This window comes from Triticum aestivum, chromosome 7B, assembly GCF_018294505.1.
Source record: "Triticum aestivum cultivar Chinese Spring chromosome 7B, IWGSC CS RefSeq v2.1, whole genome shotgun sequence".
In the NCBI taxonomy this organism is placed as follows: domain Eukaryota; kingdom Viridiplantae; phylum Streptophyta; class Magnoliopsida; order Poales; family Poaceae; genus Triticum; species Triticum aestivum.
In genome coordinates, this window is record NC_057813.1 from 65,548,047 (window position 1) to 65,560,685 (window position 12,639).

The window sequence follows — 12,639 nt, forward strand, 5'->3', positions numbered from 1 at the left end:
TGCCAGATTTCATAAAATGTGGTAATTGCTAACATGATTCAGACAGACTTAAGCATCGATACGAGTGAGAAAATCTCATTGTATTCAACACCTTGAACTTGTCGAAAAACTTTTACGACAAGTCGAGCTTTGTAGATAGTAACACTACTATCAGCGTCTGTCTTCCTCTTGAAGATCCATTTATTTTCTATGGCTTGCCAATCATCCAGCAAACCCACCAAAGTCCACACTTTGTTCTCATACATGGATCCCATCTCCAGATTTCATGGCCTCTAGCCATTTTGCGGAATCTGGGCTCATCATTGCTTCCTCATAGTTCGTAGGTTCATCATGGTCTAGTAACATGACTTCCAGAACAGGATTACCATACCACTCTAGTGCGGACTGTACTTTGGAAGACCTACGAGGTTCTGTAGTAACTTAATCTGAAGTTTCATGATCATCATCATTAGCTTCCTCACTAATTGGTGTAGGAATCACTGGAACAGATTTCTGTGATGAACTACTTTCCAATTCGGGAGAAGGTACAATTACCTTATCAAGCTCTACTTTCCTCCAACTCACTTCTTTCGAGAGAAACTCCTTCTCTAGAAAGGATCCATCTTAGCAACGAATATCTTGCCTTCGGATCTGTGATAGAAGGTGTACCCAACAGTTTCCTTTGGGTCTTCTATGAAGACGCACTTCTCCGATTTGGGTTCGAGCTTATCAGGTTGAAACTATTTCACATAAGCATCACGTCCCCAAACTTTAAGAAATGACAACTTTGGTTTCTTGCCAAACCACAGTTCATAAGGCGTCGTCTCAACGGATTTTGATGGTGCCCTATTTAAAGTGAATGCAGTTGTCTCTAATGCATAACCCCAAAACGATAGTGATAAATCGGTAAGATACATGATAGATCGCACCATATCCAATAAAGTGCGGTTAAGACGTTCAGACACACCATTACGCTGTGGTGTTCCATGTGGCATGAGCTATGAAACTATTCCACATTGTTTTAAATGAAGGCCAAACTCGTAACTCAAATATTCTCCTCCATGATCAGATCGTAGAAACTTTATTTTCTTGTTACGATAATTCTCCACTTCACTCTGAAATTCTTTGAACTTCTCAAATGTTTCAGACTTGTGCTTCATTAAGTAGATATACTCATATCTGCTCAAATCATCTGTGAAGGTCAGAAAATAACAATACCCGCCACAAGAATCAACACACATTGGATTGCATACATCGGTATGTATTATTTCCAACAAGATAGTAGCTCATTCCATTGTTTTGGAGAACGGAGTTTTTAGTCATCTTGCCCAAAAGGCACGGTTTGCAAGCATCAAATGATTCATAACCAAGTGACTCCAGAAGTCCATATTTATGGAGTTTGTTCATGCGCTTTTCACTTATATGACCCAAACGGCAGTGCCACAAATAATTTGCACTATCATTATCAACTTTGCATCTTTTGGCATCAATATCATGAATTTGTGTATCACTACGATCGAGATCCAACAAACTATTTTCATTGGGTGTATGACCATCGAAGGTTTTATTCATGTAAACAGAACAACAATTATTCTCTGACTTTAAATGAATAACCGTATTGTAATAAACATGATCAAATCATATTCATGCTCAATGCAAACGCCAAATAACATTTATTTAGGTTTAACACTAATCCTGAAAGTATAGGGAGTGTGCGATGATGAACATATCAATCTTGGAACCACTTCCAACACACATCGTCACTTCACCCTCAACTAGTCTTTGTTTATTCTGTAACTCCTTCTTTGAGTTACTAATTTTTAGCAACCGAACAAGTATCAAATACTCAGGGGCTACTATAAACACTAGTAAGGTGCACATCAATAAACTGTATATTAAAATATACCCTTGTTCACTTTGCCTTCCTTCTTATCCACCAAATATTCAGGGCATTTCCGCTTCCAGTGACCATTTCCTTTGCAGTTGAAGCACTCAGTTTCAGGCTTTGGTCCAACTTTGGGCTTCTTCGCGGGAGTGACAACTTGCTTGTCATTCTACATGAAGTTCCCTTTCTTTCCCTTTGCCCTTTTCTTGAAACTAGTGGTCTTGTCAATCATCAACACTTGATGCTCTTTCTTGATTTCTACCTTCATCGATTTCATTATCATGAAAAGTTCAGGAATCGTTTTCATCATCCCTTGCATACTAGTTCATCACGAAGTTCTACTAACTTGGTGATGGTGACTAGAGAACTCTGTCAATCACTATCTTATCTAGAAGATTAACTCCCACTTGATTCAAGCGATTGTAGTACCCAGACAATCTGAGCACTTGCTCACTGCTTGAGCTATTCTCCTCCATCTTTTGGCTATAGAACTTGTTGGAGACTTCATATCTCTCAACTCGGGTATTTGCTTGAAATATTAACTTCAACTCCTGGAACATCTCATATGGTCCATGATGTTCAAAACGTCTTCGAAGTCCCAATTCTAAGCCGTTAAGCATGGTGCACTAAACTATCAAATAGTCATCATATTGAGCTAGCCAAACGTTCATAACGTCTGCATCTGCTACTGCAATAGGTCTGTCACCTAGCGGTGCATCAAGGATAAACCTCAGATCACAGACCCAGCCCGCATCATTTCTATTGTTATCTTTCAAGTTAGTTTTCTCTAGGAACACATATAAAACATACACTACTAGGGAAAACCTTATACACAGAATCTTACCAGTAGCGCGTGTTAAAATGAGGCGCTACTGCTAATTAGCAGTAGCGCTTCTACCAAAACTGCGCTGCTGTTACCCCCTTAGCAGTAGCGCGGCAGGAACTGAACGCGCTACTACTATAATTGCCACACCGTTCCCGACGTGCTAGGTATAGTAGTAGCGCCCTTCTAGAAAAGGCGCTACTACTACCGATTTTAGTAGCAGCACGTTTTCCCCTCCCACGCTACTGTTAAATCTATTCTCACCTAACCCCCCACGCGGCCTGATTCCCTCCTGAGATCTTCCTCCCCCAATTCACCACTCTCTTCTCCCCCTCGCCGCCGTCTCGCCGCCGTCTCCCCCGACCCCGCCTCGCGACCGTCTCCCCCGACCCCGCCTCGCCGCCGTCTCCCCCGGCCCCGCCTCGCCGCCGTCTCCCCCCGACCCCGCTTCGCCGCCGTCTCCCCCGACCCCGCCTCGCCGCCATCTCCCCCGACCCCGCCTCGCCATCGTCTCCCCCGACCCCATCTCTCTCCCCACTCTCTGTAAGCACTCTCCCCTTCCAATCCCTCTTGTTAATTTGCTTAGTATGAACCCTAGCTATTTAGTGCTAGTTAGTATGAACCCTAGGCTATTTTTAGTATTAGTTAGTTAATTTAGTGTTAGTTAGTTAGTTAATATGAACCCTTAGCAGTAGTTCCTAGGTACTAATTAGTTAGTAAGAACTAGGTACTAATTAGCTAGGTACTAGTTTATTTTTATTTATAGTAAGTTTATTTTCAGTAAGAACTAATTGAATTAATAGAACGTATTAGTAAGAACTTGTTGCTATTTTTTTAGTTAAAGCAATTTTTCCCGTATCGACGTGGACGATGCCTATCCCGCATCCTCGTCGTCGAGTCGGTGGAAGACGACACCTGCTTGACCAGATGGGCCATGTCCGGGACTGGGCTCCGCCGGGGTGGTACTGGGAGGCGCTACCTACCGGGGGGTGCAGGTTGGTGAGGAGCCAGCCTATCGTTGACCCGAACCTTCTTTGGTGGCGGTCGCGTGGGCCAGTGACGATCCAGAGGCTCGAGGACTCTGCAGAGGTGCTGCGTCACCGTGTCAGTGAGGAGGACGCGCACTGCAAGAGTTTTTTTACTATTCTACTAGCGTATCCCCTGCCATGCAAGAGTTTTTGTATTGGATAAGATAGGTTTCAGTCATAGTATGGAGGAAAAGAAAGTTTACTTGAAGACCAAGCATGGTTATATTTTCCATGCAAAATTGTACAATTCAGACGACTACACCTATTTTGGATGCAAAACATGGCGAGCACTATGCAAGACTTATGCATTTGAGCCTGATATGGTTATCACCTTTGATATTCGTCCGGAAGATGATATTGAAGGTAATACCGACATCTGGGTCGATGTGCAGACGCCTCCAGTTATACCATTATGTAAGTTTCTCAACCATATATATGTCTTTGATATTGTTTATTCAAAAATAGTTGACAACTAATTTGTATTGTCAGCTTATTTCGGTGCAAGCAAACATGTCCAGCGCTTGGTAGACAGGACCGTATACTGTCCTGGGGTTGAACTCAACTGTGAGGAGCTCAGTCATTATGTTTCATGGCTTGAGGATCCTGATACTGTCAAGACAAATGTTCTTCCTGCATTTAGAAATGTTAGTACTGAAAATGTGCGACCAATAGTGTTCGTAATGAACTACGGTCACATCTATTTAGGAAGGATGGTAAGATTTTTACTATTTTTCATCAGTGCATCTTTTCCATACATTATTTTTGAAACTAAACTTCATTGCTAAGTATGTTATCATACGATGTTCTTCAACAAGGACTCCCGATGAATGTTGTGCCTTATGGGATCGAGCCTAAAGGTACCATGAGTATTATCAGCTTACGGCCAAGATATCCTACAGATTACTTTAGTGCATTCAAGATTAGCGACGGATGCTTAATAGTGCAAGACTGGACCAAATATGTGATGGGGGAGCGCAGAGAAGTACTAGGGGGAAGCAAACAGATGTGCTACCCACGATTAGGAGACAGGTTCATCTGCATGCTCCAGCTTGATCAAGGAGGAGAGCTATACATGTTTTATGTTATTTTACCTAAGAGAGAGCAGCAGGAGTGATTAGCTAGCTAGAAATGAGTTTGAGGATGATGATGTGCTACTATATTACTATGATGATAAAATAGCTAGTGTTGGTGGTAATGACTATGATGATTATTATTAGCTAGTATTAGTGGTGATTAAATAAATATTGTTGGTGGTAATGACTATGATGATGATTAAATAGCTTGTGCTGGCGGATTAGATTCAAGTGGAGGCAACATGTGGTGCACATCGAAAGTACTACTAGTCCAAACTAGATCAAGTTTGGATTAGTAGTATACTTTTGACATGCACCACATATTGCCTCCACTTGAACCTAATCCACCTTCATTTGACACACTGTTATGGACATAATGATGTAAACCTCATAACTGGTATTGTATCAATATTTGTACGATGGCGCATAAATACACTAAAAATAAAAAAATAAAAAAAGTACTAGTAGCGATGGACAGAAAACACGCTGCAAGTAGTTACCTTAGCAGTAGTGTGGTACTGAACAAACGCTGTAGCTATTTGTCCTAGCAGTAGCGCGGGCGGGCACGCGCTACTGCTAAGCAATAGCTATAGCGCCTTATTAGTAGCGCGCCTACCCGCGCTACTAGTGAGCACAAAACCAGCGCTACTTCTAGGGTTTTCCCTAGTAGTGATAGGGAAGCAACAAAGCGAGCTATTGATCTACAACATTATTTGCAAAATACTATCAGGACTAAGTTCATGATAAATTAAAGTTCAATTAATCATATTACTTAAGAATTCCCACTTAGATAGACATCCCTCTAATCATCTAAGTGATCACGTGATCCAAATCAACTAAACCATGTCCGATCATCACGTGAGATGGAGTAGTTTTCAATGGTGAACATCACTATGTTGATCATATCTACTATACGATTCATGCTCGACCTTTCGGTCTTCAGGGTTTCGAGGCCATATCTCCATATGCTAGGCTCGTCAAGTTTAACCCGAGTATTCTGCGTGTGCAAAACTGTCTTGCACCCGTTGTAGATGAATGTTGAGCTTATCACACCCAATCATCACGTGGTGTCTCGGCACGACGAACTTTGGACACAGTGCATACTCAGGGAGAACACTTATACCTTGAAATTTAGTGAGGGATCATCTTATAATGCTACCGTCAATTAAAGCAAAATAAGATGTATAAAAGATAAACATCACATGCAATCAAAATATGTGACATGATATGGCCATCATCTTGTGCCTTTGATCTCCATCTCCAAAGCATCGTCATGATCTCCATCGTCACCGGCATGACACCATGATCTCCATCATCTTGATCTATATCAATGTGTCATCACATGGTCGTCTCGCCAACTATTGCTCTTGCAACTATTGCTATTGCATAGCGATAAAGTAAAGCAATTATTTGGCGCTTGCATCTTATGCAATAAAGAGACAACCTTAAGGCTTCTGCCAGTTGCCGATAACTTCAACAAAACATGATCATCTCATACAACAACTTATATCTCATCACGTCTTGACCATATCACATCATAACATGCCCTGCAAAAACAAGTTAGACGTCCTCTACTTTGTTGCTGCAAGTTTTACGTGGCTGCTACGGGCTGAGCAAGAACCGTTCTTACCTACGCATCAAAACCACAACGATATTTCGTCAAGTTAGTGTTGTTTTAACCTTCACAAGGACCGGGCATAGCCACACTCGGTTCAACTAAAGTTGGAGAAACAGACACCTGCCAGCCACTTGTGGGCAAAGCACATCGGTAGAACTAGTCTCGCGTAAGCATGCGCATAATGTCGGTCCGGGCCGCTTCATCCAACAATACCGCCGAACCAAAGTATGACATGCTGGTAAGCAGTATGACTTGTATCGCCCACAACTCACTTGTATTCTACTCGTGCATAAAACATCTACGCATAAACCAGGCTCTGATAACACTGTTGGGGAACATAGTAATTTCAAAAAAATTCCTATGCACACGCAAGATCATGGTGATGCATAACAACGAGAGGGGAGAGTGGTGTCCACGTACCCTCATAGACCTAAAGCGGAAGCGTTAGCACAACGTGGTTGATGTACTCGTACGTCTTCACGATCTGACCGATCCAAGTACCGAACGTACGGCACCTTCGAGTTCAGCACACATTCAGCTTGTCCGTGAACTCCGATCCAGCAGAGCTTTGCAGGAGAGTTTCGTCAACACGACGGCGTGATGACGGTGTTGATAAAGCTACCGACGCAGGGCTTCTCCTAAGCACCGTTATGATATTACCAAGGTGGAATATGGTGGAGGGGGGCACCGCACACGGCTGGGAGAGATCAACAGATCAACTTGTGTGTCATGGGGTGCACCTAGCCTCAGTATATAAAGGAGGAGAGGAGGGGAGGGGCCGGCCCTCTCTATGGCGCGCCCTGGGGAGTCCTACTCCCACCGGGAGTAGGATTCCCCCCTTCCATGTAGGAGAAGTAGGAGTCAAGGAAAGGGAAAAGAGAAGATAAGGAAGGAGGGGGCGCAGCCCCTCCCCCTAGTCCAATTCGGACTAGGCCTTGGGGGGCGCGCAGCCTCTCCTCTCTCTTTCCCCTGACGCCCAATAAGGCCCATATACTCCCCGGCGAATTCCCGTAACTCTCCGGTACTCCGATAAATACTCAAATCACTCGGAACCTTTCCGATGTCAGAATATAGTCGTCCAATATATCGATCTTTACGTCTCAACCATTTCGAGACACCTCGTCATGTCCCCGGTGTCATCCGGGACTCCAAACTACCTTAGGTAGATCAAAACACATAACTCATAATATAAATCGTCACCGAACTTTAATTGTGCGGACACTACGGGTTCGAGAACTATGTAGACATGACCGAGACAGGTCTTCGGTCAATAACCAATAGCGGAACCAGGATACTCATATTGGTTCCCACATATTCTATGAAGATCTTTATCGGTCAAACCGCATAACAACATATGTTGTTCCCTTTGTCATCGGTATGTTACTTGCCCGAGATTCGATCGTTGGTATCTCAATACCTAGTTCAGTCTCGTTACCGGCAAGTCTCTTTACTTGTTATGTAACACATCATCCCGCAACTAACTCATTGGTCACATTACTTGCAAGGCTTATAGTGATATGCATTACCGAGAGGGCCCAGAGATACATCTCCGACAATCGGAGTGACAAATCCTAATCTCGAAATACGCCAACTCAACAAGTACCTTCGGAGACACCTGTAGAGCACCTTTATAATCACCCAGTTACGTTGTGACGTTTGGTAGCACACAAAGTGTTCCTCTGGTAAATGGGAGTTGCATAATCTCATAGTCATAGGAACATGTATAAGTCATGAAGAAAGCAATAGCAACATATTAAACGATCAAGTGCTAACCTAACGGAATGGGTCAAGTCAATCACATCATTCTCTAATGATGTGATCCCGTTAATCAAATGACAACTCATGTCTATGGCTAGGAAACTTAACCATCTTTGATTCAATGAGTTAGTCAAGTAGAGGCATACTAGTCACACTTTGTTTGTCTATGTATTCACACATGTACTAAGTTTCCGGTTAATACAATTCTAGCATGAATAATAAACATTTATCATGAAATAAGGAAATAAATAATAACTTTATTATTGCCTCTAGGGCATATTTCCTTCAGCTGGCACACCCAAACACTGTGGTGCAACGGTGGTTGTTAACTCCAACAAAGGAGACGAATGGCATACCGTACATGTTCATCTTATACGTGCTATCAAACACGACCACTTCTCCATAGTCCTGATAGTCCCTCCGCGACTGTGCATCACACGAAAACATACTCTTTAGTCGCCCTTCCTTGTCAAGCACATACTCAAAAAAACTCAGGGTCCTTCTCCTTCCTGCTCCTCATAATGTCAACTGCCATCTCAGCATCACCCTTTGCAATGAGCTTCATTTTTTTCTCTGCAACGAAGATTGTAAATGTCCCTCCTCATAAGCCCGCACTTATCATACAAACCGTATCTTCTGGTGAAGTTGTCTATTATTATATTCTTTCTTATCTCGGCCGCTTCCAACGCCAATATCTCTGCCCTCTTGCCTTCTCCAATCCGTCTGTGTGACCACAGAAAACAAACCTCGTCAGGCCTAGCCATCGCGTGGTTGTGATCATCCACGAATGACGCGACGAACCAAACACCGTGTTCTCTGTCCAGCTTCACCACCATATGTGCACTGCAGTCGCAACGAGTCTCCGGTCTAAGCCTGCACTTGCGGCCCTCCATGGTTATAAACTTGCTCTGCATTCTACCTGCCCTAGAGCAAAGAAAACTCCGGTACCGTATCATTCCTGAAGCACCTTGTTTGACCTTCTATTTCCTGATGCTAAACCCGTTCTCTTTGGCGTGATTTTTATAGAATATGTATGCATCCCCTTGCGACCCAAAGGTCATAGCCATCACCTTCCAATGTGTCTCCACCATTTGCTGCTGCCTTTGAGCCTCCTCAATGTCGATCTCCCCCTCATTGTGATCACCGCTAATACCATCTGACTCCTCCTACAAAATTCATATGAAAATATATATGTTAATTACTATCATTTAAATCATACAATTCATCGATGTACAACATCTATCTACAAACCTGGCTCAAGTTATCTATGAATGATTCCTGTAAACTATTTTGCACATTGTCAACATCAACATCTTCCTGCAAATTTGTATACATAGAGAAATAGTTAGCCATGCCATACATTGCAGATTCAAAGATGACATCAAAATATACGGCACTTATGTTTTCACTATTTGTGCCATGTTCATTATGGTCAAAATCCTCCGGAGGCAAGATATCATATGATGACACGAAATCGTTATCGCTGCTGTCATCATCTTCATTAAAAATATCGTTATCATTCTGAGTCACCTTATTAGTACCATTCTCATCCCCCATGAATGCGGTTTGTTCATCCATGGCAATACGCCTAACTCACGAAACTACACAACATTGTGAATTCATCATCGGTTAAGTTTGTATAGTGGATAATGCCCAAGTGCAACACTAACTGTCTACAACATGTGGTCGTTCAGGGAGGCGGCGCTGTGACGGCATGTTTACGTGAACCCTAAACCCTAGATCGCTATGTGTGACTCCTATCATCTAGCATGCTAGGTTTAGATGACGAGATTACATGGCAAACCTTGGGCCGCGGTGTAGACGTCGCCGGTGTACGATGACGGGCCTTCAAGCAGGGGTCTAGCGAGCGGCGACGTGCAAGACGAGGGTGAGATGCAAGATAGCGGCGACGTGCAAGACGAGGGCCATGGTGTAGACGTCGCCGGCGTAGGTTGACGCGAGCCGGATCCGCGGCGGGGGGGACGACGGCACGGTCAGTCACAGCTAACAAGTCGTCGGACGGTGATGTTCAGATGTGGCGTCGGATGGGGTTTAGTCGGCGGCGATCGGCCACGGCGGTGATCGCACAGTTGTAAAATGGACGTGATCGACGTGCGTGATCGTCGGGCGGGCGAGAAGATCGTGCAGACGCCTTTTTTTCCCGTACACGCGCGGCGGTCATTTTTTTTGGCATTCTTGGAGGTATATGGACGTCGGTCTATACGGTATGATAGGAGGTGGGTATATGTTTCTTCCGTATGACCATTATGCCCTTCTACGTTTTGTGTGGGGGGGGGTCTACCGAAGCAAGCCCCTTTTTCTTTTCTCGAGAGCGCTACCTCTTTTTTTAGGCAAAGCGCTGCCTCCTTTGTGGCTACCTGCTTCTTTTCTTTCTGCCGGATGGCTAGCTGCTTTTCCTTTTTTTTACAGACATGTAATTTTATTCATACTCATAACGATTACAGGTACACTGATTTGGATCGAAGATCCAAGAAAATATAAAGTAACTTCTAAAAGTATGAATTGCAATAAATCTCTTAGAAACATCTTCTTCGCGGTATCAATGTCTGCTAGAATAAATACTCCAAACACTTTGATAAAGAGGTTGCAATTGGACTAGAGCAACGATGTTGTCCTTCTTTCATCCGCATGAACATTACCAATAATATTTTCTGAAAGCCTCTTGGGTCACCCATCCAAAAAGATGGGAAACTTTGATCAATGAACGTACTTGGGCCAAAGATGATCCCCTAGAAGTGCAGTCCGTCTAATCACGATATCTTCAACATGGTGTCGATGAAACACTTCATATTCACAAAGAATCAAACTAATAAAACACACCAACATAAACTCATCAGCTCCGAATAAATCGGATCTGCGATCATGTCCTCTTCTTATTAGTGGAGCACTCCAAGTTAGGGGTGGACTAACGCGCAGCTTGGCTCGTTAAGCTCGTACTCTTTAAGCTCGTGCTCGTTAAGGCTCGGCTTGTTAAGCTCCTTAAGATTAACGAGCAGAAAACCCTGCTCGGCTCGGCTTGTTTAAAGCTCATTAAGCTCGTGAGCGCTTGCGAGCGCTCGTTAACAGATTATAATGTGTCATGATATACAGGACGAATGTGTATGTGTGGTTTTTAAGATGAAATATGATGACTACGAAAAGAAATGCACTAGTTTTTGCCTCATATGTCGATTAGATTGAATTGATGGGCTGAGGTGCTAAAAAAAGTTTGTCATGTAAGATGAAACTATGTGTTATGTTGTTACTAACGAGCTACTCGTGAAACTTGTTAGCTTGTTTGTTAAGCTCATTAAGCTTAATGAATTGAAATCAATGATTGGCTCTGTTCATTAAGAAGCGAGATCTGAGCTTAACGAGTCGAACTATCGAGCGCTCATTAAGCTCGCAAGCTACGAGCTTTTGGTCTAGCCCTACTCTAAGTACAGGGCTGGCCCTGGCCGTCCGACTTCTTGGGCCTGAGGACCCAAACAAACAACGAACAACATCCAAATTCATGAATATTTTTTTTTCAAATTCGAGCGCATACACCCGAACAAAACGGGCCAGCCCATTTAATACAGTAGCATTAATCTGGTTCTTCATGTGTTTTCTTCGGACCGATTCTTTTTTCTGTTTTGTTCCTATCCGTTTTAGGCTGGTTTTTGGTCCTATTTTTTTTGTTTTTCCTTTCCTTTTCCTTTTTTTACATTTTAATTTTATGAATTTTTTCTTTTTCAAAATTTTGAACTATTCCAAAACTCATGAACTCCTTTCAAATTTGTGATTTTTTTCTTAAATCCATAAACCTTTTCAAATTCATTTTTTTTCAAATTCAGTTTTTTTTCAAAATTTTGAACTCTTCCCAAATTCATGAACTTTTTAAATTCAGGAACTTCTTTCTTAAATCATGAACTTCTTTCCTAAATCGTGAACTTATTTTCTTCAAACTCATGATTTTTCCCCATATTCGTGAACTTTTTTCATATCCATGAACCCTTTTCAAATTTACAAACTTGAAAAAAGCTTGTAAATTTTTCTAATTCCTCAATTTAGCTTAGTTCAAAGATCCTAAATTTTTCTAGTTCCTCAATTCAGCTTAGTTCAAAGATCCACTAGGGAAAAGATGACACGTAGCTAGGTGGGCCCATGGATAAGATCGGGCTGTGTTGTCAAAACTAGACCAGACGAAGATCACCCTAGTGTGCGGGGATACTTTTCACCCACAAAGCAGATGCATGTGAACATTTTCAAAAGCATAGATCAAATTTTCACGGCACTCATTAGAGCCGAGATGGTTTAAGGCACTTCGAAGGTAGCTCGACACTGGATTGCAGATCGAATGTGATGCTTTCGGTGGACCAGTTTCCATACCTACGTTTAAAGACAAGAGAAGTTCGGATAAACCGAGGTGCGGTTAGACTTGAAGTCCGGTTGAGGGGTTAGTGACAGTGTCCCGACTAGAGGGTCTCTCACCA